We start from the raw sequence: 27774 nt of genomic DNA, 5'->3' as shown, positions 1-27774 counted from the left end.
TTGTTTAGCAAGCAGTCTCTGTGGTTTCCACATACTATTAGGATCATGAAAGTTTGTGGGAAAACTGAGCATGCTGCACTCAACTTTCCCAATCCTAACTACACATTTGTATCACACTAATATCACAGTTTATTGCGAGTAAAGCATTGAAGCCGTGAACTGCATTATGGTAGATGAGTTTTTCTCCTGCTTCAGACCTAACCAGTAATGAAGTAGAAGAGAGTCCAAATATCAGGACAAAGGTAACATTTCACCATAATTATCTTTCGCTTGTTTTCTTTTTTACAAACATTTTTATTTACGGTAGTTGTTTTCCCATTTACACAATTTAAAACATCTGTAACAAGTAGTTATGTCTATGAGTATAGTAAAAATTGGTAATTCATGATTCAAGGTTATCAGTGGTGTACCCCAAGGTTCAGTGTTGGTACCCTTACTTTTAAACGTATTTATAAATGATATAGGGTCTGGGAATGAAAGTACCATTTCACTGTTTGCAGATGACACCAAGCTATGCAGTGGAATAACGTCCTTACAGGATGTCTCCAATTTACAAACCAACCTCAATGCACTGTCTAATTGGGCAACTGTGTGGCAAATGAGGTTTAAGGTTGAAAAATGTAAAGTTGTGCACTTGGAGGTAAAGAATATGCATATAACATACATACTAGGGGGAGTACACCTAGGGGAGTCAGTAGTGGAGAAGGATCTGGGTGTTCTAGTAGATCATACGCCTAAAGGAGTTCTAAACCCTCGTTTTTTTTAAATAGCAAACATGTCATACTTACCTCCACTGTTAAGTTTCGTTTTGCACAGAGTGGCCCCCGATCTCTGGTAGCTCCTCCCCACATCGGGTGTTCACGTTGGAGAAGCGATCTCCTTGGTGGACACCCGTGCGGGCGTGCTCCCGAGTGCTGCTTTTGCGTGTATTCACACAGAAAGCAGGACTCGGCCCCGCCCCCCTGGCACCCGCGTCATTGGATTTGATTGACAGCAGCGGGAGCCAATGTATGCGCTGCTTTCAATCTATCCAATCAGGATATGAGACCCTGGCTAGAGCTGATGTGCTCCTTCCTGGCCGGAGAAAGAAAGCGTTCAGGTAAGTAAAACGGGGGGGCTGCAGCACTACAGGAGGTTTTTTACCTTAATGCATAGAATGCAATAAGGTAAAAAACAATGAGGGTTTGAAACCCCTTTAATAGCATGCAATGCCAAGCTGCCGTTTCCAAAGCGACCAAAGTCCTTTCTTGTATTAGGAGAGGTATGGACTCCAGAGAGAGAAATATAATTTTGCCCCTGTACAAATCATTAGTAAGATCTCATCTGGAATATGCAGTTCAGTTTTGGGCTCCAGTTCCCAAAAAGAATATGGGGGAACTGGAGGAAGTGCACAGAAGGGCAACCAAACCGATAAGAGGCATGGGGGAGCTCAGCTATGAGGAAAGATTAGAGCAACTGAATTTATTCTCTCTTGAGAAGAGATTAAGAGGGAGTATGATCAACATTATTATTATTATTATTATACAGGATTTATATAGCGCCAACAGTTTGCGCAGCGCTTTACAACATGGGGGCAGACAGTACACTTATAATACAAATCAATACAGGAGGGATCAGAGGGCCCTGCTCGTTAGAGCTTACAATCTAGAAACATGTATAAATACATAAGTGGGCCATATAGTGAACTTGATGTTGCGTTATTGACTTTAGGGTCATCACAGAGGATAATGGAACACTCATTACGTCTGGAGGAAAAGAGATATAATCTTCAAATATGGAAAGGTTTCTTCACAGTAAGAGCTGTGAAAATGTGGAATATACTCCCTTAAAGTGGTTGTAAACGCTTACAGACCACTTTTGACTACAGGTAAGCCTTTAATAAGGCTTACCTGTAAATACCTTGGATATCTCCTAAACCTGCACGGTTTAGGAGATATCCACTGTATTAGCATGTGCCGACATCATCAGCACATGCACACTGAAGAAATGCACCGAGCGTGCCATTTCTTCAGCTGATGTGCGGTTACTGGACGTCATAGCAGCTCCGGCCAATCACAGTGCCCAGAGCAGTGTGCCAGGACCACTGCAGGGGCTTCGATCTAAGGTAAGTATTTCATAATGAGCTAGTATGCTGTGCATACTAGCTCATTATGCCTTTGTCTTGGTTTACAACCACTTTAAGAGCTGGTTCTGGCCAGCTTAGTAGAATGCTTTAAAAAAGGCCTGGATTCTGTACTAAATGTACATAATATAACAGGATACTAACATTTATAGGTAAAGTTGATCCAGGGAATATCCGATTGCCTCCGGGGGATCAGGAAGGAATTTTTTCCTCTGCCAGAGCAAATTGCTTCATGCTTTGCTGGGAATTTTTGCCTTCCTCTGGATCAACCATGGGTATAGGATTGTGTATATAGGATTGTATGATTTATTTTCCCTTTTATTGATTGAATTAGATGGACTTGTGTCTTTTTTCAACCAGACTAACTATGTAACTATAGGTAATGATTTGTATAGTAAGCAGACAATTGGCAGATACATGTATGCATACATTTATCTAGCTAGACTTTTATGATCGAAAGAAGTACATACAAATGAACAAAAAAGAAAGAGAAGTAGCTAGATATTCTTGATGGCAAAACAAAAAAAAAACAAATGTCTCATAAAGTCATGGATTGAGTGAAAAATGTCTTCCAAGACCACTAAGAAGTTTATTTTAGTTAGGACTTGAACATACAGAGTGGACTAAGAAAACAAGTTTAGCGTTATTACCCATTGTATTGTAAGATATAGGGTGGATAGGTGCAAATAAGGTACATATGGGCAATGATAGGGTAAAAGGTTCATTAAACAGGTCACAGGTCCAAAATATATGCTCAAATGTCCCTATAATGGGGAAACCCCTAAAACATTTATTTGAGACATCAGGGAAAATAGAGTGGAGCCTCTAGAGAGTGGAAGGGTTAGATACCACCCATTATATAGCTTACTAGCGGTTTCTCGTACTGTGAGAGAATGTGTGCATACTAGTAAGCATGGTTTTCTGTTGTTGGGGGGGAGAAGAGTTCCTTGCATTCAATTTCCTACTGAGTCATTATTTAAGATTTTTCTTGGAGATACCAGTGGTTCAAATAAGAGTAGCGTGTAGATATGGTACCTTTTGAAGGGTGTGAATAATTATTGATAAGTATAAAAGTGTTTAATTTGTTGGTATCTATTCTATATCTCTCTATGTCTGGGATCTTATGTAGTGTTTAGGTAGTATAAATAGAATAGAATTTGTACCAATTTGGAGATCTTTTTGACATGTCACAGAGTTATTAGGATCTCCTATATAGGAACACAGGTGAGAGATATAGGAATCAATGTCATATTTTCTCTTATATAGAAGCCCCAAAGGGAAAAGATTGCACTACTATTTTGTTCAAAGTGTTAATATCTTTATAGTATATTGATAATGTCTGTAATAACCTTGGCAGGTGGTGAGGAAGAAAGGAGCAGCTCTCAAACTGTATCCATGGTTGCACATTTACATTCCTTTGGTGGAGAAGAAAAGCACGAATATTCTTTGGTGTTATGATTTATTCATTTTGGATTAATTCTGCAAATATACATTAATCTTTGCATGGTTTATGTGGATATATTATTATGGGGATGTGAGAGCACAGTTACTAATTTATTCTATTCTGGCTTTTTTTAGACTGTATTAGTCTTATAATGAGCAGCTCTCAACACAATGTACACATTAATTTCAATTAAAATATTTCTGATTTTTTTTTAGCTTACTTTATTCCCTTAGTTGTCACTTAACATTTCTTCGCATGAAGTATTTATTGTTCTATTTGCACAGGTGTGGGATACCACATACTAATTATATGTATCCATGGTGTGTCAGGCTTCCCTTGGAAGATGTCTTTTGGTACAAAACACGTTAGTGTGGAGCCAATTGATGACATCATCACGCTGGCTCAGATGACTGGCGGTATTGTATGGCAGTATTGTAGTGAGCTGTCCATTATCTTTTCCACATTTGTGATTACATATGTGTAATTTAATAAATATTGAGGCAGGAAATACTAAACTATGTGGTTTCCGTTGTTCCTCTCTGCATTCAAGATCTTTTGTGGTTGTCATAAATATTGATGTACACAGGGGAGAGAGAGCCATCTATCCTGCCCAAGGCCAGCATAAGGAGGTTGGGCATTGTTTGTGGCCATTACCATCTTAAGGGAGGGAGTCAATCATCCAGCCTGGGATCAGTTGAAATCTCTGTAGGACCTCCTTTGCAATGAGGTCTTACTTTCTAGTAAGGAGAAACAGGTGGTGGTACGAGCACTGGAAGCGGTGAAAAGTTTTTGTAGCACTAGCACCTTCTTAGGTGGGTTGCTAGGATGTATATAGTTAGAATAGTGTGGTCTTCTGCTTAACATAAAATATAGTAGCTTCCCTGCCTAATAGGAAGGCTACATTGGTTCAGCTAGGGAGTCCTGTTTGTTTCACAAGTACTGCTGCATCTGTATAGACTGATCTGTATCCAAGCAGTTTTGGACATTTCTGGATTGGATGGACAGGAGTGACTCATGCAGATCAGTAGCATGAATATGAATGCAATCCCATAAAATTACAGGAATAGGGGCCCTATGCACGCTGGGGAGGATATTTTTGCCCAGAGAGGAGAGTCCAGCTGGGGGGGGGGGGGGCACTTTGCCCTCCTCAGCACCTCCTGCCAGGTGGTCTCAGGTTGGAGGCCTGTAAGTTGAAGAGCTGACCCAAGTGTTCTGAAGAATAGCCTGAGGGGAGCCATGCCAAAGAGGATCTGCTTGAGACTTCTGTAAGTACAGACTAAAAATCTTGGGGCCTGGTTCGTCTGTGCTAGGAGAGTCAGCTACTGGGTACAGCAGAAAGGGAATACTGGCTAGTGTCCTGAAGAGCAACCGTCCATACTTCTCACAGAGGACTTGCTCAAGAGTGCATGTTGCATTGAGTAGGAATTCCACAGTCACGTTAAAGAAGTTGTCCTCCATGTAATTAGTTAAATCTGGAGTATCCCACCACATTCCCTTCCCTATCCAAGTTCTCAATAAAACATCAAAAACAACTGAAACCCCTAAACTAATTATTCACAAAACGAGCCTAAGTGTGTGCCTGGCTGTGGAAAATACTGTGTGTCTGGCTGAAGAGTGGAAATAAGAGAGGATTCTACCCTCCTACGTGGGTGACGCTACATTGGCAAAAGTGTATTTCATCAAAGTGGACTTTATTAAGTGATTACTTTGTGTTTTTTTATTATTGCTTTACACTGATACTTTATATTTTATTTTAACCAGCACAGCACATTTTTTGCATATGTTATTTTGGTATTGAGTATTCAAATATCTGTAAGCGCTGCTGTTTTGTTGATCACGTTTTGAATGATTTAATTGTATTTGTTTAGCACTAAGTGCAGTTTTTTGTATATAGGCTTCACAGTGTGCCACTGTGTCATTTGAGCTAGCCTTACTGCTAGATAATGAGCCAATAATTAGGGAGACCAAGGCCGCCAGATTTTTGCAGTCTGTAGAATTTTTTATTAAATTTGGGTCTCTTATTTAACTACTGATCTGACTGGGTCTCTTATTTAACTACTTAACTTACTGATTTGTATTTGAAGTTGGCGTACAGAAGGTTTAGTTATAAAGATCATTAAGGCTCTAAAGAAAAACAGTAATTTTGTAAGTATGGGCATTTTTAAATCCATGACTGTGTAAGAGCTATATTTTTATACTATCAGAATATAGTTATGGTTTTTGGCTATTTTATTATTTTCTATAAATTGTTTAAGACAGGAGAGAGGCCCAGGAGGATCATAACATAAGTTTATTTGCAGAATATAAAGGAAACTATGCTTTAAAGGAGAGCACAAATGTAACAAGCCATTATATGGGTTAGAGGTGATAAATGGTCACAAAGAACTCTAGCAAGGCTTTCCAGGTCAGAGTGAGACAACTATAAAGTTTTCTCATGGGCTCCATGTGTCTCTTTAATTAATATAAGTTGGGAATAACAGGAAACGGGAAAGAATTTAGAGTCACCATGTGATGAACAGAAGAGAAATGAGGGAACAAAAGAGAGAGAAAGGTGTAAAAAAAGGGAAAAGAAAAAAGTGAAGGGGGGGGGGGATGATGGGATGTGTAGGAAAGAGAACCTAAAGGGCCAGGCCTATTGTTCATTGTTCAGTTGAATGTAAGGATCAGGGGACCTGCACCCTTCTTGTCCATGTTTCACTTACAACAAGTGAAATCATTACAGAAGCACCAAGTGCTCCAAAAGTTTTCAAAGTAGAGGTCCGATCTTCACAAAGTGCACTATCATTATTTTCTGGAGCATTTGGTCATTTTAAATATGGATGGTGCTTACAGTAGGTGAACTCTGGAGAAAAAAAAATGACACTTTCAGCCCCAGAGCATAGAAGAGAAGAGAACTACTGTAGATGCCTGGGAAGCGAGGAGTAATGTAAGCATAACTGCTTCTTATGTTCCACTTAGACAAAGACAACAACGTAACAATAAAAGATATTTCTTCAATAAGTTTCTTTACCAATACAGTGGAACCTTGGATTACGAGCATAATCCGTTCCAGGAGAATGCTTGTAATCCAAAGCACTCACATATCAAAGCACATTTCCCCATAGAAGTCAATGGAAACGAAGATCATTTGTTCTGCATTGACTTCTATTGCATGCAATACCACATGTGGCCAGAGGTGGGGGGCGCTGGAGAACCTCAGAAATACTCGGGGACAGCTCGGCTGAACTCAGAAAGGCTCGGAAACACTTGGGAACGGAGTATTTCCGAGTGTTTCCGAGTATTTCCAAGTGATCCCGAGTATTTCCGAATGGCTACAAACCGTTCCGAGTGTCACCCCCCCCCCCGCACCTCTGGTCAAATGTGGTACTGCACGTCCCATTAGCTTGAATTCCGCTTGATTTGTGAAACAACACTCGCAAACCGAGTCAGAATTTAAAAAAAAAAAGTTGCTCCTCTTTCAAATCGCTTGTTAACCGTGTTACTCATTAACCAAGGTTCCACTGTACTAAACAAGTTATTTCCTGTTATAAACTCACTAGTATCTTTAGTAAATAAATGGAAGATTTTGGGCTTACTTTACACCTTAGCACTTAGGTTTTAGACAGTAAAGGATGAAATAAAATGCCAGAATACTGAAAAGTTGTTGGCATTAATGCAACTATAGCACAACAGCACGTCTCTTACAGAGTTTACATTACTCAGCAATCCGATACTGGTCAAGAGACCAGTCCACATCCAATCCAGCTGTATCTAACTAAAGAGTTTTACATGTATTCATGACAGTCATAAACTAGATCACATTACACATAATGTCATACTAGATCACATAGCCTCAATGAACCATCCAGCACTTGCTAAAAAAAAAAGGATGGCCTGATCTGTGATCTGACAAGTACATAATAAAGTGCATAGAAGCGAAGGTGATTTGTGTGGCGCCACCAATTTGCCTATCAGGAAAAATGATAAAGAGGCTGGCCTTTATTTGCTACAAAACCAACTTACCCCGGCCACCTCCTTAGATCATTTATTTCCAGATTTGTTTCCATGTGTTCAGCTGGAGATATCTCATATCTGGATGTGTTTCTAAGAGATCAAAATATAAATGGATACTAATATTAGTAGGAAATATTATTGTAGAATGTTGATCTGGGTAATTATCTGATTGCTGCAGGCACCAATCAGTATATTCTAAAGGGGGTCCTCGCTGTCAGAATACAATGTCTCAGTGGGAGAGAGTTGGATTAACGCGGGGATCTTTGAGTTTTTTGTTTTAACCTGGTGGTTGAACGAAACACCAAAACATGTGTGTATACCAAGCTCAAGGATTTAAGATTTATTTTACTGTTTAAAACCGCCTCACTCCCGCCCGCCGTCATATGACGTGACGGATTCTGAGCGGGTATATCTGAATGATGCCTGTAGCTACAGACATCATTCAGATATTGCCGTTTTCAGACGGCGATTGCCTACACCATAAGAATGATCATAGCAGCTGTTTCACCACTTGATCATTCTTACGGGAGGCAAGAGGGGACTCCCCCCCCTCCCGCCGCCCTCCGGTGCTTCTACTGACTCACCGATACGATCGGTGAGTTGGACAGAGGATCCGCCGGCCCCGGATGTTGATCATAGGGATTTCTGGCGGACCAGATGGTCGCCGGAGTCTCTATGATCGTCGGAGGCCGGGCGCAATGTTATGATGTCACGCCCGGCCTCTGCATTAAAAAAAACAGCGCCGCTTCAGCTGGGAAGCGGTGATCAGTTTTTGTTTTTTTTTTAATTTCAGGCTTCCCAGCCTGGTGAAGAGATGTGGGGTCTTATTGACCCCATATCTCACTATAAAGAGGACCTGTCATGTCATATTGCTATTACAAGGGATGTTTACATTCCTTGTAATAGGAATAAAAGTGATCAATTTTTTTTTTTTTCAAAAAAGTGTCAAAATAAAAAAAAAAGAAAGTATAATTAACAATAAAAAAATTTTTTTTTTAAAGCACCCCGTCCCTGTGTGCTTGCACGCAGAAGCGTACGCATATGTAAGTCCCGCCCACATATGAAAATGGTGTTCAAACCATACATGTGAGGTATCGACGCAAACGTTGGAACGAGAGCAATAATTTTGTTCCTAGACCTCCTCTGTAATTTAAAACATGTAACCAGTAAAAAAATTTAAAGCGTCGCCTATGGGAATTTTTAAGTACCGAACTTTGGCGCCATTCCATGAGCGTGTGCAATTTTAAAGCGTGACATGTTAGGTATCTATTTACTCGGCATAACTTCATCTTTCACAATATGCAAACACATTGGGCTAACTTTACTGTTTTGTTTTTTTTTTAAAGCACAAACTGTTTCTTTCCCCAAAAAAACGCGTTCAAAAATTGCTGCGCAAATACCATACGAGATAAAAAGTTGCAACAACCGCCATTGTATTCTCTAGAGTCTTTGCAAAAAAAACATATATAATTTTTGGGGGTTCTATGTAATCTTCTAGCAAAAAAATGATGATTTTTACATGTAGGAGAGAAATGTCAGAATTGGCCTGGGTGGCAAGTGGCTAAAGTGGACTTTCACTCTCTTTTTATTTTTTAAACAATGGTGCTTATTCCTCTTCTTCATGACTTTGTATATATGTATGTGTGTATATATTTATTTTATTACAGGTATTTATATAGTGTTGACAATTTTACATTACATAATGTACATTCACATCAGTCCCTGCCTCAGGGAGCTTACAATCTGTGTCCTTACATCACATGCATACATACACATACTAGGGCTAATTTAGACAGGATCCAATAAACCTACCAGCATGTCTTTGGAGTGTTGGAAAAGAGTGGAACACTCAGAGGAAATCCCTGCAGGCAGAGGAACAACATGCAATCTCCATGCAGTTAGTGTCCTTACCGGGGTACTAACCAGAGTCTGGCAGAATAGCACTGCCAGTTAGGTATGGGCCGAACGGACCCCTGTTTGGTTCGCACCAGAACTTTCGAACGCCGCGAAAGTTCGGACCCAAATAACAAACCCCATTAAAGTCAATGGGAACCAAACATCAAAAATTAAAAGTGCCCATTTTGAAGGCGTATATGCAAGTAATTGGGCATACAATGGTTATAGGGGTCCGGGTCCTGCCCTGAAGAACATGTATCAATAAAAAAAAGTTTTTGAAAAGCTTCATTTTTAAATGAGCAGTGATTTTTTTGATCTTTAAAGTGAAAGCATATAAATGAAAAATTCCTTCCAATATAGTGCCTGGGGGTCCCCTTAGTATACTTGTAAAGTGGCAGATCTGTACTATGTCTAGAATCTGCTGCAGCAATAATTGCATTAATAAAGCCCAACAAAAATGACATTTTCCCTGCAAGCTGCCTTTATTTTGCTCAGCAACAGCTAGGGAGCCAGTGTGTATGATGAGGCCACAATGTAGTGCACTGGGAACAAGATTAGAGATTTTTTGGATACATTCTGGTGTCACTTTGACTTTGGATAGAAGTAACAGGTGCGTAAAAATTGGTCTTTGGGTGTAGGTGGCGCCTTCCCACCGTAACCCTATAGAGGTCATCTTGATGAAAGCAAGAATTGGCCTTGCTGTAAAAAATTGCAATGATATGCACCTGTCAGACAGGTGCAGAAAAATTGGTCTTTGGGTCTCGGTGGCGCCTTCCCACCGTAACCTTATATAGGTAATCTTGATGAAAGCAAGAATTGGCCTTGCTGTAAAAAAATTGCAATGATATGCACCTGTCGAACAGGTGCAGAAAAATTTCTCTTTGGATGTCGGTTCCCACCGTAACCCTATAGAGGTGCTCTTGATGAAGGCAAAAAAAATTGCAATGATATGCACCTGTCAAACAGGTGCTGAAAAATTGGTCTTTGGGTGTTAATTGTGCCCATGAAACCTTTACCAAAAACATTCTTCCAGATGAAATGATTGAACACCCTCAAAGCTAGGAAGCCTCAAAGTCCTGCAGAGATTCCACATCCCAAAAAGACTTAATCAGTGACATTGGCATCAGGGGCTTCATAGCTGGTAATCCAGGACTGATTCATTTTTATAAAAGTCAAACAGTCCACGGAGTCTGTGAACAGACGCGTTCTATGATCTGTGATGAAACCTCCTGCAGCACTGAATGCCCGTTCTGGAAGCAGGCTGGATGAAGGGCAGCCCAACAACTCAATAGAATACTGGGCAAGTTCTGGCCAGTGGTCTATTCTCATGACCTAGTAAGTCAATGGATCGTCAGCTGGGAAGCTCTCCATCTCTGTTTTGGCCCCGAGGTAATCGTCCACCATGTGATGCAGAAGCTGTCGATGGGATGTGGAAGCTGAAAGCCCTGGACGGCTAGGACTAAAAAAATTCCGAAATGCCCCACTTAGACGGATGACTTCTCCAACACGCTCCTCTCTTGACCAACAGAAGACTCAAAACTATGTTTTCCACGACACTGTATTGGAATCAGGAAAAACGTTCAATAAAATCCTCTTTAACGTGTCCTCAATAGGAATGAGCCCGATGTTCGAGTTGAACGTAAGTTCGACTCGAACATCGGGTGTTCGCCTGTTTGCCGAATAGCGAACAATTTGGGGTGTTCGCAGCAAATTCGAAAGCCGAGGAACACAAATTTTGCTAATTTTAAAAGGCTTATATGCTTGTTATTGTCATAAAAAGTGTTTGGGGACCCGGGTCCTGCCCCAGGGGACATGTATCAATGCAAAAAAAAGTTTTAAAAACGGCCATTTTTTCGGGAGCAGTGATTTTAATAATGCTTAAAGTGAAACAATAAAAGTAAAATATTCCTTTAAATTTCGTACCTGGGGGGGTGACTATAGTATGCCTGTAAAGTGGCGCATTTTTCCCCAGTTTAGAACAGTCCCTGCACAAAATGACATTTCTAAAGGAAAAAAAGTCATTTAAAAGTACTCGCAGCTATAATGAATTGTCGGGTCCGGCAATACAGATAAAAGTCATTGAATAAAATGGCATGGGATCCCCTCAGTCTATTACCAGGCCCTTTGGGTCTGGTATGAATATTAAGGGGAACCCTGCGCCAATTTTTTTTTTTTAAATGGCGTGGGGGTCCCCCCAAAAATCGGCGTCAGCGGAGCGAAAGAAGAAGATGAATGGACTTTGTGGGACATTTTTATTTTTTTATTTTTTAATAAAGGACTTGTCCCAAGATGTGTCTTGTGGTTTTTTAACATTTTGACATTTTTTTGTGAAATGGTAGGGGTACAATGTACCTGTTACCATTTCAAACAGGGGGGTCCGGGATCTGGTAGTCCCCTTGTTAAAGGGGGCTTCCAGATTTTGATAAGCCCTCTGCCCGCAGACCCCCACAACCACCAGGTAAAGGTTGTGGGAATGAGGCCCTTGTCCCCATCAACATGGGGACAAGGTGCTTTGGGGGGCTACCCCAAAGCACCCTCCCCATGTTGAGGGCATGTGGCCTGGTACAGTTCAGGAGGGGAGGGACGCTCTCTCATCCACCCCTCTTTTCCTGCGGCCAGCCAGGTTGCGTGCTCGGATAAGGGTCTTGTATGGATTTTTGGGGGGACCTCACGCCATTTTTTTAAAATTTTGGTGCAGGGTTCCCCTTAAAATCCATACCAGACCTGAAGCGTCTGGCATGGATTTTGAGGGGGACCCCTACACCATTTAAAAAAAAAAATTGGCGCAGGGTTCCCCTTAATATCCATACCAGACCTGAAGAGCCTGGTATGGAATTTGGGGGGACCCCCACGCAACTTCTTTTTTAAAATTTTGGTTCGGGGTTCCCCTTAATATTCATACCAGACCCAAAGGGCCTGGTATGGATTTTTGGGGGGACCCCATGCCGTTTTTTTCAATGACTTTTATCTGTACTGCTGAGACCCGACAATTCATTATAGCCGCGAGTAGTTTTAAATGACTTTTTTTCCTTTAGGAATGTCATTTTGTGCAGGGACTGTTCTAAACACAGGAAAAATGCGCCACTTTACAGGCATACTATAGACACCCCCCAGGTATGAAATTTAAGGGAATATTTCACTTTTATTGTTTCACTTTAAGCATTATTAAAATCACTGCTCCTGAAAAAACATGTCCCCTGGGGCAGGACCCAGGTCCACAAACACTTTTTATGAAAATAACTTGCATATTAACCCTTAAAATTAGCACTTTTGATTTTTCACGTTTGTGTCCCCTAGACTTTAACGGTGTTTGCGTGTTCGAACAAATTTTTTGCCTGTTCGCATGTTCTGCTGCGAACCGGGGGGTGTTCAGCTCATCCCTAGTCCTCAAGAGATTTTATATTCTGCACTCTCTGTGGGGACGGGATCAGTTCTGAGACCTTCCCCTTATAACGGTGGTTAAGGAGGGTTGCCAACCAGTAATCATCCTTCTCCTTTATGCCACGTATTCTTGGGTTCTTTCACAGGCTTTGAAGCATGAGGTTGCCCATGCGCCTCAAATTTGCAGAGACTTGAGAAGTAGACTCCTCGGGGTCCCTCAGGATGACAGCATCTGGAACTTCCTCCTCCCAGCCACGTACTACTCCCAAGGGTCCTGGGGTTGGAAAGCCATTGCTTACAGATTTGACGCATGTCTTCCTTTTCTTCGGCCTATGAAAGTGCCAGAAACCTCCTCTTCATCCTCCTCTCTCTTCTCCTGTGTGTTCTGTGACATAGGAATGATGGTGTCTGGATAAAGTGGGCCTTGAGAGGAAAGGAAGTCCACCTCTTCCTCCTGCTGCGCTGCCTCCAGTGCAATGTCCAAAATTGCCACGCAGAGTCTGCTCCAGCAGGAACACAACAGGGATTGTGTCACTGATGCATGCACTGTCATGGCTCACCATCCTTGTGGCCTCCTCAAATGGTGACAATACAGTGCATACATCCTTAATGATCAGCCATTGGTGTGGGGGAAAAAAAGCTAAGGCGGCCTGAACATGTCATCATGCCATATTCGCACAGGTACTCGTTGACAGCCCTCTGCTGCATGTATAGCCGCTGCAGCATTCCACCTGGTGGGCTTGTCACAAATCAGGCGGTTTGTGGGCAGGTGGATTTCCCGCTGAATTTCAGCCAACCAAGCACTGGCTGTGGATGACCGCCCAAAATGGCTACAGACTCTTCTGGCCAGATTTAGCACATTTTGCAACCCTGGGTATGTATTTAGGAAACGCTGCACCACCAAATTGAGGACATGTGCCAGGCATGGCACATGTGTCAACTTTCCCTGTCTAATGGCGGACAGGAGGTTTGAGCCATTATCGCACACCACCATTCCTGGCTCCAGCTGGCGTGGTGTGAACCACCTCTGGGCTTGTCCCTGCAGAGCTGCAAGAATCTCTGCTCCCTTGTGGTTCCTGTCCCCTAAACACACCAACTGAATCTCTGCATAGCACCTTTTAGATTGACTCTGGGAATAGCCCTTTGAAAGCTTAGGGGGTACGTGATGTTCATAGGACAATTCTGCAGAAGAGGGTATAGAGGTGGCGGAGGAGGAGGAGGAGGGGGTAGAGCTCACAGGTCTGGCATCATCACCACCAGCTGTATGGAGACAAGCTGCAGCATCGGGCCCAGTCCAGCATCCTTTCGAGTTGCAAGCAGCGTTACCCAGTGTGCTGTGAACTAAATATATTGTCCCTGCCCATGCTTGCTGGACCACGTGTCAGCAGTAAGGTGGATTTTACGGCTGACTGCCTTGCCCAAAGATGCCAGAACATTCCCTTCCACTTGATGGTAGAGAGATGGAATGGCCTTACGTGAAAAGTAGTAGCGACTGGGAACCTGCCATTGTTGTGGTACAGCACATTGTGGGAATTCACGGAAGGGGCAGAATCCACCAGGCTGAAAGGCAGAAGTTGGAGAGCCAACAGCTTTGACTAGCTTGCATTTAGATCCTGGGCATGTGGGTGGCAGGGACTGTATCTTTTTTCCGCTGCAGAAGATGGGGCAGAGAAATTTGCTGGCTACAGTCTACAGCTGGTGGTGTGCTGCTGGCAGATGTGCTACTAGGATCTAGGACACCCTGTGCTATACCATCATCCCTGTCAGTGGAGGCTGCTGAGAGGTAATCACTCAGTATAGCAGGGGCAGACTGAAGTGGGTAAGGAGGAGGAGGGGGGACAGATTTGTGCCCCTTTTGTGTGGCTTTTATATGCTCTTGCCAATTGGCTGAGTGGTTGGACGTTAAATGCCATGTTAAGCATGTGGTACCCAAATGGCTGGTGTTTTTGCCACGTTTGATGTGCCTGAGACACAGTTTGCAGATAGCAACAGTGCGATCTGCTGCAGATATGCTGAAAAAGGCCCAGACACCTGAGCTTTGGGGAGTGGGCTGGGAGATAACAGCTGCAGAATGTGATGGAATAGGGTGGCTGCTCCCTACTCTTTCTTGATGTCTGCCTCCTTGGGGTTGTGACCCCTCACCTTCAGTTTCCTCCTCTGCTCTATCTAGCACCTAAGTCGCATCAGTGACCTCATCATCATCATCCTCATCTCCATCTCCTCCGTCATCATCATTACCACTGAAGACAACTTGGCAATAGGCTGCGGCTGGGGGAACATGAATGTCAATTTGTCTACCAGTGTTCTCCCCTCTCTCTAGGCTCATATTCCTGTCATGCTCAACCTCAGAACCAACATCCGAATCCAGTAATGGCTGGGCATCATCAAGGTGCAAGTGGCTGACACTGTGGTCAAATAACTCAGCTGACTAATACATGGCTGATGTTGGGACTAAGGCAGGAATAGATGTGAACAAGGAGGCAGGTTTAACCACTCTGGCAACTGCAGGGGACTGCACACTTGTCTCTGCTTGGGTGATAGAGGATGAGGAAGGTTTAGTAAGCCAGTCCACCATCTCCTCTGCATGCTGTGGCTGGATAGCACGGGCAAACTCTCTAAACAGAGGAAATTATGCCCTGCCTGAGGACTGACCACAACATCCACCTTTGCCTGTGGACACATTTGTTGCTGGCGCCCTTATAGTGCCAAGGGAACATAAGCTTCTCCTTGTTGTCTTCCCAGACATTATTGGGAGGGAGGAGGTGGTGCTTATAAACAAATGTAAAGAAGAAGTGGAAATCTGTATGTAGATGCACTTTAATCAATGTAAAGTGGTGTTTGCTGCACTTTAATTTGAGTACTCACACTACACAGACACACTCCACGGATACACTATAATATTCTGAAATATAATGCGCCAAACGTACAGTGACGCACAAAACTAAACAGCATTAAACTTGCAGTAACGCACACAGAAGTAAATGGTGTTAAATTCTCAGTAACGCACAAAACTATATGGCGTTAAACTGGCAGTAACGCACACAGAACTATAGGGCATTAAACTGGCAGTAACACACACAGAACTATATGGCGTTAAACTGGCAGTAACGCACACAAAACTATATGATGTTAAACTGGCAGTAAAGCACAGAGAAGTAAATGGAGTTAAACTGGCAGTAACGTACACAGAAGTAAATGGCGTTAAACTGGCAGTAATGCAATCAAATAGACAGTGTCAACTGTCACTACACTGACGGTGTCAACTGTCACTACAACCATCATCTCACTACAACTTACTAATAGCACTGAACAGAGCCCTGTTCTATCTCTCTCCACGCTGAAATTACACTGAAAATGGCTGCCATTGAAAGAATACTTTTATACTGTGGGGCGGGAATGAGCCATGATTGGATAAAGTCATGATGACAGTGTCCAATCATGACTCTGACAGTGCTCTGTGCCCTGTTTGGCTGAAGCTTTCACTGCTTCAGCCAATCAGGGCTTGCAATGCCTGTTCAGCTTTGCAATGCATTGTGGTTGGTTCAGGGGCCAAACAAACGGTCGAACGACCCATTTGTTCGGCTGTTCGCCGAATGTCAAAACTTATGCTAGGGCTGAACCGTTCATTGAAAACAATGGGGCAGCGTCGCCAAACTGCCTGCAAAATGGCGCTGCAGCGGCACTTTGCGGGCGGTTTTAACCCCTTTATGGGCGCTAGCGGGGGTTAAAACCACCGCCGAATAGCGCCGCTAAAATGGCGCTAAAAATAGTACCGCTTTACCGCTGGTGTCCGCTCGCCCCAGTGTGAAAGTAGCCTTAAGGGAGCAACACCTCACTGTCTGTCTGCACAGCAAGGGGGGAATTTCCAAAAATGGAATTGAAGCTCCACACCACTGCTAATGGGTCCAGATACAACTTTATCCAAAACAAAACTCGGTCGGACAATCCAAAGCTTGACTATCTTTGGATTGTCCCCCTGACTTTTATTAGACTAAAGTTGTATCTAGACCTCGTAGCAGTGATGTGGAGCTTCAATTTCCATTTTTGCTACATTACACTACAAGCCAAAGAGACCATGGATATTCCCTGGGGTGTAGAAGCCACCTGCCCAGGAACCAGCTTACTAACATCAACATCAATATTTTATGATAGCAATACCACTTTTTTCCACTTTTTCAGCAAGGGTGCAATGTCATAGAAACAGGTGCATTTTTTTCCCCTTCCATCATAGGCCTTACTGAGGCCCATTTCACACAGGCTTTCCAATAGAGTCCACCTGGCATTTTTTTCAGGTGGACCTGATCAGAAGCCTTATGCAGGCCATGTAAATGAACTTCTGTTGTTTGCATCCGCCTACCTCCACGTCTGTCCAGTGTATCCTTTTCCATTTTTTTGGGCCTAAACATTATGGATAGGAGGTGATGTAAATGGACACAAGTCGAATATGGGTCCTTCACAGTTCAGTGTTGAAATGCACACAAAAAAATGAATGGCAATCGATATCACAATGTCACAAAGGTGCCTGTCCTGTCCTGTTCTGCTCTGATTCAGCAGGGAATCTGTTCACAGATACGCTACTGTAGAGAGCAGAGTGCACCTGTGTGAAATACTAGACTGTCTGAAGACAGCTCTTCAATCATTAAAACATCATTAAAAGAAACATATAGGATAAAAAAAAATAAACAATTCTGCTGCCTTTAAGACCAGGAACAAAGCAATCAATCACTGCTGATCGCTCAGCTCTTGGTCTTCAGCCTGCAGAGAGCCGATGACTGTCAGTCACTGGCTCTCTGCTCTGCCCCCCAGTGCTCACTGGAGTGCAGGGGCAGTGGAGGGGTGGGAGCAGCTGGCTCAGGCTCTTAATTTTCTTTATTGTTTTTACTGGTAATGGTGGCGATCTGCGATTTATACCGGGACTGCGACATTGTGGCGGACAAATCTGACCCCAAATGACACTTTTTGGGGACCAGTGACATTATTACATTGATCAGTGCTATAAAAATGTCACTGGCTAGGAAGGGGTTAACACTAGGGAGCGATCAAGGGGTTAAGTGTGTTCCCTGGGTGTGTTCTAACTGTAGGGGGATGGGCTTACTAGAACATGACAGAGATCACTGTTCCCGATCACTGGAAACAGCAGATCTTTGTCATGTCATCTGGCAGAACGGGGAATCGCCTTGTTTACATAGGCAGTTCCCCGTTCTACCGCTCCTCACCACGATCATGGGTCACCGGCGGACATCGAGTCCGCGGGACCCACGGGCATGCTCCGGCGGAGCGTACGCGCCCGCTATCCTCCTTGACGGACCGACGTACAGGTACGTTGGTTCGCGCAGGAGAGCCGACTTGCCGCAGTACATCTGCGTGAGCTGGTTGGCAAGTGGTTAAAGTATTTTTTTGTAAATGCATCTGATTTTGAACTGGTATCAGCTTCTCACACTCCCTGTACAGTATGACTGAAGTGTTAAAAGAAGAAATCGGATAAGGACCCAACCAGTTTATGTGTTGACAAGAACCAATCTGATAGGAGGAGAAAGGAAAGTGAAAGAGAGATGGACTCATAACTGTGCAGCTTCTCCTGGGCTCAGTGAAAGTGGGTTGAATGATGCTGGCCATCAGACTAAGGACATCCAGTAGCAGAGAAAAAATACTGTGGAGGAAATCTCCGGATTGAAGGTGAATATAGCAATTAACTTGCAATTTTTGGCTTGAGTTATGCTTTAAAGTATAGGTAAACCCTAACTTTGTGAAACAACCCATTCAGTTTAAAATAGAAATGAAAGACAAAACATTTGTGTATACATATAAACAACATTAGAAATACTTTTATTTGCCCTGATATACCTTCTGTCCAGACCTCACTTGACCCCTTTATAGCATTTCCCGGCATTATATTTAGTTATTATTTTTTTTTTTTAGTGAGAAACTTCATACAGGGGCAGCTGCTGGGAGCTAAGTTATTATTCATGTAGACACACCTCCAGAACTACATCTCCCAAGATCCCTAGTGTGCAAATGGGCTGTTGGAAGTCAAGGCAATGGCATTGTTTTGCTAGAAAAGAATGTATGCATGAAAAGGGACCAAGAGGGGTTGGAGTCTGAAGTCCAGTAGACAGGGCTGACAACACTGATTGGGATTTCACTGCAACAAAGGCACTGTGTTGTCAGGTGAAACAGGAAGTTGGGAGCACATTGGATTTCTGGCAGAGGTATTTTTCTGTAGTTGTGGTGTCTTTAAAAAAAAAAAACATAAGGAAATGATAAGACAGGATGTAATGGAGATATGTACATGGAGAACATGTTATTTTTTATTCTGTCCTAACATACACTTTAAAAGAAATAATAGAATTGTAAATGTTGTGCTTTATTGCTGCCTTCACTTAGCCTTCCTTCCAGATACCAGGCCTCAGGTGCCTTATGGTAAATACTTGTTCTTGTCTTATAGTGTAAAAACTTGAACTCAAGCTACTTTTTCTGCAGTATGCAATAAATAATAAAATAATAATATGAAATTCTTCTTTATCTCAGCAGCAGCTTTTCTTGGCTGCAGTCTAGTACAGGTTGCCGGTGCTATTACTATGGAACATGTCTTGGAAATTGTAGCAGCCTGAGGGGAATGCATGTCACTACCTAGTAACTATGTTTTCTCCTCTGTTTCCTGCCTGGGTTGGCTGACTGAAACATGCCAGTGATGTCATTACCCTGTTTTTCCCTTGTTTTTGTCCTTTAGTCAGCAACCAGTCAAGCTGCAGACTCCAGTACAAAGTCAGCAGTTGCTTAGAGACTACGGCAGCCAGCAGCTTGTATTTCTGTTTATGCCATTCTTCTCGACTGGATTATTTGTCATCTGTCAGCAGCAGATGAACCAACCACTAAGCAGCACCATTTGGGTAAAGCAGAAAGCAGCAACGATTTGGCTCTCGATTAACACCCTTCTTAAATCAAGGACTGTTATATATTATAAAAAGGTACAATAAAGAAACAGAGCAATTACACACTTATTCTCTATGATTAAAAAAAATCTGCTGATACTATAAAGCACAGGAACTTTGTGTTGCTTGCACATATCAGCAGCAACTTCTAATATCTTACTTTTACAGTCCAATCCCTGGCCATTCTGAGAGGCCATAGCTTTAACGCTTCTGGATGGTGTCAAAGCTTGCCATTACCTCCCACCCACCGCACATTCCTACAGGCCCATCACCACAGTGGGCTCCCTTACTAGCAGGGTGTTTTTTTAAGTATGAACATGACATTGCAAAGACTGAAGGCTGTGTCTGAGCTCAAACGTCTTCAGGTCCTGGTCCAAACCCATCTGAGCAAGCACATCAGGAAGCCATCACTGTATTGGCCAATCATAATGGGGTGAGGCATTCCCTGCCCCACAGGTGCATGTATAAAAGCCCCTTGGTGTGGCACAGCTTCTTGGCAGGCTTGCTCAGATGGGTTTGGATTAGGATCAAAAAACACCTGAGCTAATCCCTACTGAAGACCCAAATAGAAGATAAAGCATTCTGGAGAAACTCTATCCATGTGAAATTAGGTGGACATATTCGCCTGCACACCACGGATCACTGAACAGCGTCCAAAATCTTTATTGAAGAATGTTTACATCACAAGGGACATCAGGCGAAGGGGGTCCTGCGTGGCTCAGAAACGTTGCAGTATGTCTCTTATGATGTGATCATTCTTCAATAAAGATTTTGGACGCTATTTGATAATCCGTGGTGTGCTGGCGAATGTGTGCACATAATCTGTGATGTCTCCATTTCCAGCTGTTTTTTGCTTCAGCACCCGACATTTCTAATCCCTATTCAGAAAAGTATGCAATGGAAATATTGACAATACTCTATCCATGTGGTCGCCATCAGCTTGGTGGCACTTCGTAAATAAATGCAGGTATGTGGAGGTGCTTCTATGTACCTGCACTTTATACTTCCAAATTTCAGAGTCCCTTTAAGCACCTGACCTTTTTTGTTGTGGAGATCAGTTCTCCATCGAAACCATGTTGTATTTAAAGTATACACTAACATACGGGTTTGGGGATATATAGGGATTTCAATTTCTAGCAGCTTTGGATGCCTATGTTCTTGTTTCATTGAGGGAATAAATAACATTGACATATTTTGTGTTGTTTCATAATGCAACTTTTTATCATTAGCTTTAATTACCCCAAAAATATAATAAAATTATGAATACAAGGTTACCACATAAGGTCCATTTTGACATCAAACTCAAGCACCATGTTCCACCTTCAGTTTAGGAGATTTTTTTCTTTTTGACATTACACTGCAATTCACTCAAGAAATCTGTTTGCATAACTTGTTAGCATTATAAAACAAGATAACAGCAAGTTGTATTTGTGGAGTCAGTAATTATTACCATAGTGTTTCACAGGTAGACAAGATTCCAAATTGCGGGTGAGCAAATTTCTTTCCTGCAGCTACAGGAAATCAGTGTTGATGGGGGAATCCCTCCCGCTTAGCCATTGTGTTCTACCAGTGGGGGGGTGGGAGGGGGAGCTTCCCCCGCCAGGAGCACATAGTGATTATTGCTAGAGGCTATAAACAGCCACTAGTGATAATCACATGTAAAATCCATCAGGCTGCTTATACCCAAGTTGATCAAGTTCAGCCTGCCCATACATGGTTCCAATCTCGGATGGTATAGCAGTGCAAGAAAATTCAAACTGTCTATGGCTGGCCTTAGTATTTTTTATTTTGGTTCATCTGTACTCATAGATTTTAAAGTGTATTTAAAGCCCAAACTGTATTTTTGGATAGAGTAGGAAATGATTAAGACACCTGTCAGTTTTCTTCTGGGTCCAATTTGGGAATTTCATTTTTTCCAAGTGGTCACATGACCACAAGCTTCTATTGTGTGTCTGTCTGTTTGGTTAGCATTAATTCTTTATGACCAACAAAACCTTAGAGCTATAGGTGCCAGTGGGATGATGTCACTGCACTAAATATTCATTGTATTAGCCAGCATCTGTGTCAGTACTTTGAAATGGACACACTTGAATGAGCTTTGTGGTCATGTGACCGCTTGGAAAAAATTAATTAAATAGCATTTGCGTTAAGATTAATTAGAAAATGTATGCAAGAAATATAAGATCAGTGGGAGGCGACATTCAAAGGGTGGTTGACTACAATGCCCTTCCTTGTACATCCTGTCCCAAAGACACAGCAAAATGTAAGAGATCTCTCCAAAGCAAGAGGATATCTTTCCCCACGAGAATAAGTTTCCCCATTAGAAGATTTCCCCTCACCTCTTGTTCCTGGGACAAATAAATGTTGGATTTCCCATTAGGAAGACAAGGGTCACCAGGACTAATAGGGATTTGGTTCTCCCCAGCAGAGTCAGAGACAGCAATAAAATAATGAGAAGGCTTCTAAAACTTTCACATTGTATCCAAAACTGAAATAAAGTGTTGACTATACACTTCAAAGAAGTCCATGTATCTGGTCTCCTGGTATTTCCCAATGGACAAGAGTTTATAAGACATAGAAGCTGCAGAACTCCCCAGAACACGAGTAATGATCGCATCCAACAGAGGTTCAATCAACTACAACATTCTTTCTATGTTACATCACGGTGTCCAGGACTTACAATGATAGGCACAGCAAAGCAGATAAAGATTAGACTTGGCAAATAGCAACCCTTGTGATGTAAACCAGGAGACATGCAGTTACATCAGCAGCTTAGCTGAACGATATATGAGGGAGTATAAAGTAGAGAGCACAGTAACGTATAGCTTATTTAGAGAGGTATAACAGAATAACATTAAAACTAGTCATAGACATGGTAGGCAACAATGATTAACCAGGGCCTTCTCTAATATTGATTGGACCCTGGACAAAACTTTTCTTGGGCCCCCCCCATGTAGTTTCGCTCTCCACCTGCTCTGAGACATACAATAAATAGCAGCTAGACTCAAAATCAGTTTACTGAATCAGATCAGGCAGCAATTGCGATTGGTTGCCAGAGATTACAGTGTATCATTACCGCTCACTGACTGGTTGTTAGAGGTTACAGCACACATTACGGCTCACTGATTAGTTGCTAGAGGTTACAGCACATGACTTCTGCTTGTTGATTGGCTGCTTGAGATTACTGTGGATATGACCTCAGGGGGCATGATATACATATGAATGCCGTCGGCCGCCGCTATTCACATATGAATGCCGCCACTATTTACATATGAATGCCGGTAATTTACATGTAAACACAGGGTCTGCAGGTGAGTCATCTGTACACAACAAAAGGGCAGAGCTGGACAGCATTAGTAGCAGCACTTCACACTGAGATATTGGGACACAGCACGGGACTAAAACCTCAAGGGACGAGGGAATTTAAACCAGAATAGTTGGCAAGTATGAGGCAGCTGTTTTGGGCCCCACAACAATAACAGGGCCCAGGGCAGCTGCCCCTTTTGCCCTGCCTTAAAAACGGCCCTGTGATTAACACCCTCTATCATCTTAGTTGATGCTGTGCTAAACTGGCCGTACTCTAGTAGATTTCTGAGTGAACATTTGTATGAATATTCTTACCAGTGCACTGATGACTTGAAAAATGTAATTTAAAAAGTACTTGTGCTGAGACCAATCCTGTTTAATTTGTTCATAAACGACCTGGAGGATGGGGTAAACAGCTAAATCTTTGCATTTGCGGATGACACTAAGCTAAGCAGGGCAATAACTTCTCCGCAGGATGTGGAAACCTTGCAAGAAGATCTGAACAATTTAATGGGATGGACAACTACATGGCAAATGAGGTTTAATGTAGAAAATTGTAAAATAATGCATTTGGGTGGCAAAAATATGAATGCAATCTACTCACTAGGGGTGAACCTCTGGGGGAATCTAGGATGGAAAAGGACCTGGGGATCCTAGTAGATGATAGGCTCAGCAATAGCATGTAATGCCAAGCTGCTACAAGCAAAGTAAACAGAACATTGACATGCATTAAAAAGGGGATCAACTCAAGAGATAAAACGATAATTCTCCCGCTCTACAAGACTCTGGTCCGGCCGCACCTGGAGTATGCTGTCCAGTTCTGAGCACTAGTCCTCAGGAAGGAAGGAAGGATGTACTGGAAATGGAGCGAGTACAAAGAAGGGTAACAAAGCTAATAAAGGGTTTGGAGGATATTAGTTATGAGGAAAGGTTGCGAGCACTGAACTTATTCTCTCTGGAGAAGAGACGTTTAAGAGGGGAAAGGGAAATGATTTCAATTACAAATACCATACTAGTGACCCCACAATAGGGATAAAACTTTTTCACGGAAGGGAGTTTAATAAGACATGCAGCCATTCACTACAATTAGAAGAAAAGAGGTTTACCCTTAAACTACGTAGAGGTTCCTTTATGGTAAGAGCGGCAAGGATGTGGAATTCCCTTCCACAGGCGGTTGGTTCAGCGGGGGGCATCGATAGTTTCAAAAAGCTATTAGATAAGCATCTGAACGACCGCAACATACAGGGATATACAATGTAATACTGACCTATTATCACACACATAGGTTGGACTTGATAGACTTGTGTCTTTTTTTCAACCTCATTTACTATGTAACTATGTACTATGTAACTTAAAGTCGATGTAAACCCTCACATATACCCAGGGAAGTGAACAGCCTCAGATGATACACAGAGATGAAACAAATCTCCCTACATAAGTTTTACATGTATATCTGCTATATATCATATCACGTATATCACCCCCATCAAATCATTCCCCCCATCTCTTACCTTTTGTACCACCACCCCCTCCCTTTAGAATGTAAGCTCTATAAGCAGGGCCCTCCTGTCCGTTCTGTATTGAACTGTACTGTAATAATAATAATAATAATATCTGCTGTCTTCATCTGCATATATACTTTGGAAAGTGCTCTTTGTGTTAAAGTTTTTCTCTTCTTAGTTAGCAATGGGAGTGGATTATTAGCATACAGCTAAGACAGCTAATTGGAGGAAAGGCACACACCCCCTCTCCTCATTGGCAAATGAAGAAAGAAATATGCATTTGCTTCCTCTTAGACAGGAAGCTGACTGCTAATCTATTTATAGCATCCTCCCCCAACACACACTTCTATCTCCCGTCTTGGAGAATGTGTGAAAAGGTATCAGGCTGATAACAGAGCTACAGAGCAAGAGACAGCTACAGGACACAGTGCTTTGAGGAGAGATAAGAAAACACTGCAGATATATTTGCCCAGCTCAAATTTCATGAATCGGGTTTACATCCAATTTAAATATGTTTCTTGCTTTTAACCACTTAACAACCGGCCCATAGCCAAATGACGGCTACAGGGCGGTTGTTTAACTCTGGGAGGACGTCCAGGGACGTCCTCCCAGAATTCTGCTCTCGCGCGCCCCCTAGGGCGCGCACTCGAGAGCATCCGTGATCGCCGGGTCCACAGGACCCGGCGCATCACAGATCCCGGTAAATGGCCGCTGATCGCGGCCGTTTACCATGTGATCGCTCCGTCAAATGACGGAGCGATCACATGTAAACAAACCGGCGTCATCTGATGACGCCGGTTCCTCTCCTCCCCCTCTCCTCCCCTCCTGTGTACCGATCGGTACACAGTGACCGAAGAGGCGGATGGATGGATGGCTGCAGCGTTGTGGGCTGCATCTGTAGTGCCCACAGCGCTGCACAGAGACATCCAGCCATCCATCCATCCATGCTCAGCCATCCCTACTACTCTGCATGCCCTGCAATGCTGTGCAATACTCTGCAATTCCCTCTGCAATACCCCGCAATACTCTGCCATACCCTGCAATACCCCGCAATACTCTGCCATACCCTGCAATACCCCGCAATACTCTGCCATACCCTGCAATACCCCGCAATACTCTGCCATACCCTGCAATACCCCGCAATACTCTGCCATACCCCGCAATACTCTGCCATACCCTGCAATACCCCGCAATACTCTGCCATACCCCGCAATACTCTGCCATACCCTGCAATACCCCAAAATACTCTGCCATACCCCGCAATACTCTGCCATACCCTGGAATACCCCGCAATACTCTGCCATACCCTGGAATACCCCGCAATACTCTGCCATACCCCGCAATACTCTGCCATACCCTGGAATACCCCACAATACTCTGCCATACCCTGCAATACCCCGAAATACTCTGCCATACCCTGCAATACCCTGAAATACCCCGCAATACTCTGCCATACCCCGCAATACTCTGCCATACCCCGCAATACTCTGCCAATACCCTGCAATACTCTGCCATACCCTGCAATACTCTGCCATACCCTGCAATACCCCGCAATACTCTGCCATACCCTGGAATACCCCGCAATACTCTGCCATACCCTGCAATACCCCGCAATACTCTGCCATACCCTGGAATACCCCGCAATACTCTGCCATACCCTGCAATACCCTGACATATCCCGCAATACCCAGCCATACTCTGCAATACTCAGTGATACCCAGCCATACTCTGCCATACCCAGCCATGCTCTGCAATACCCCACAAAAATCTGCAATACTCTGCCATAACCCGCAATACTCTGCCATACCCAGCCATACTCTGCAATACCCAGCCATACTCTGCAATACTCGTTGATACCCAGCCATACTCTGCCATACCCAGTCATACTCGGCGATACTCTGCAATACCCAGCCATGCTCAGCCGTACCCAGCCTCTGTATGTGGCCAGGCTGTGGAAGTCTCACACATGTGGTATCGCCGTACTCAGGAATAGTAGGAGAATCTATTTTGGGGGGTCATTTTTGGTATATACATGCTATGTGTTAGAAATATTGTATAAATGGACAACTTTGTGTTAAAAAAAAAAAAAGCGTTTTAACCACTTCCCGCCTTCCGTCATACGACGTCCTTGACTTTGTGCGGGGATATCTGAATGATGGGTGCAGCTACAGGCATCATTCAGATATCATCTTTTTCAGCCAGCGATTCCCTACACCATAAGAATGATCGTAGCGGCTGTTACACTGCTTGATCGTTCTTACGGGAGGCGAGAGGGGACGCCCCCCCTCCCGCCGCCCTCCGGTGCTTCTACCGACTCACCGCTATGATCGAAGCCAGGATCTTTTTTTTTTTTTTTTTTTTTTAATTTCAGGAACAGCCTAGAGGTGAGATGTGGGGTCTTATTGACCCATATCTCACTGTAAAGAGGACCTGTCATGCCATATTCCTATTACAAGGGATGTTTACATTCCTTGTAATAGGAATAAAAGTGATCAAAAAATTTTTTTTTTTTGGAAAAAAGTGTCAAACTAAAATAAATAAAGTAAAATGAACAATAAAAAAAAATAAAAAATTTTTAAAGCGCCCCTGTCCGTGTGCTCGCATGCAGAAGCGAACGCATACGTAAGTCCCGCCCACATATAAAAACGGTGTTCAAACCACTCATGTGAGGTATCGCTGCGATCGGTAGAGCGAGAGCAATAATTTTGGCCCTAGACCACCTCTGTAACTCAAAATTTGTAACCAGTAAAAAATTTTAAAGCGTCGCCTATGGGGATTTTTAAGTGGTGAAGTTTGGCGCCATTCCACAAGCGTGTGCAATTTTGAAAGGTGACATGTTAGGTATCTATTAACTCGGCGTAACTTCATCTTTCATATTATGCAAAAACATTGGGCTAACCTTACTGTTTTGTTTTTTTTTAAAGCAAAAAACATTTTTTTTTCCAAAAAAAACGCGTTCCAAAAATTGCTGCGCAAATATCGTGCGAGATAAAAAGTTGCAATGACCGCTATTGTATTCTCTAGGGTCTTTGCTAAAAAAACATATATAATGTTTTGGGGTTCTATGTAATTTTCTAGCAAATAAATGATGATTTTTACATGTAGGAGAGAAATGTCAGAATTGGCCTGGGTGCTCCAGAACGCCTGAAGGTGCTCCCCTGCATGTTGGGCCTCTGTATGTGGCCACGCTGTGTAAAA

The 27774-nt window shown here is 43.0% G+C and overlaps 1 protein-coding gene across 2 annotated transcripts in view; it reads right to left on the bottom strand.

Moving 5' to 3' along the window:
- The window catches only part of LAPTM4B (lysosomal protein transmembrane 4 beta), a 187961-nt gene that overhangs the window by 135793 nt on the left and 24394 nt on the right, over positions 1 to 27774 (bottom strand). The gene's annotated exons all lie outside the window — the stretch shown is intronic.

Source organism: Aquarana catesbeiana, linkage group LG05, assembly GCF_042186555.1.
Source record: "Aquarana catesbeiana isolate 2022-GZ linkage group LG05, ASM4218655v1, whole genome shotgun sequence".
In the NCBI taxonomy this organism is placed as follows: Eukaryota; Metazoa; Chordata; class Amphibia; order Anura; family Ranidae; genus Aquarana; species Aquarana catesbeiana.
Note: the sequence above shows the minus strand (reverse complement) of the source record. Positions and strands in the feature narration are given on the sequence as shown.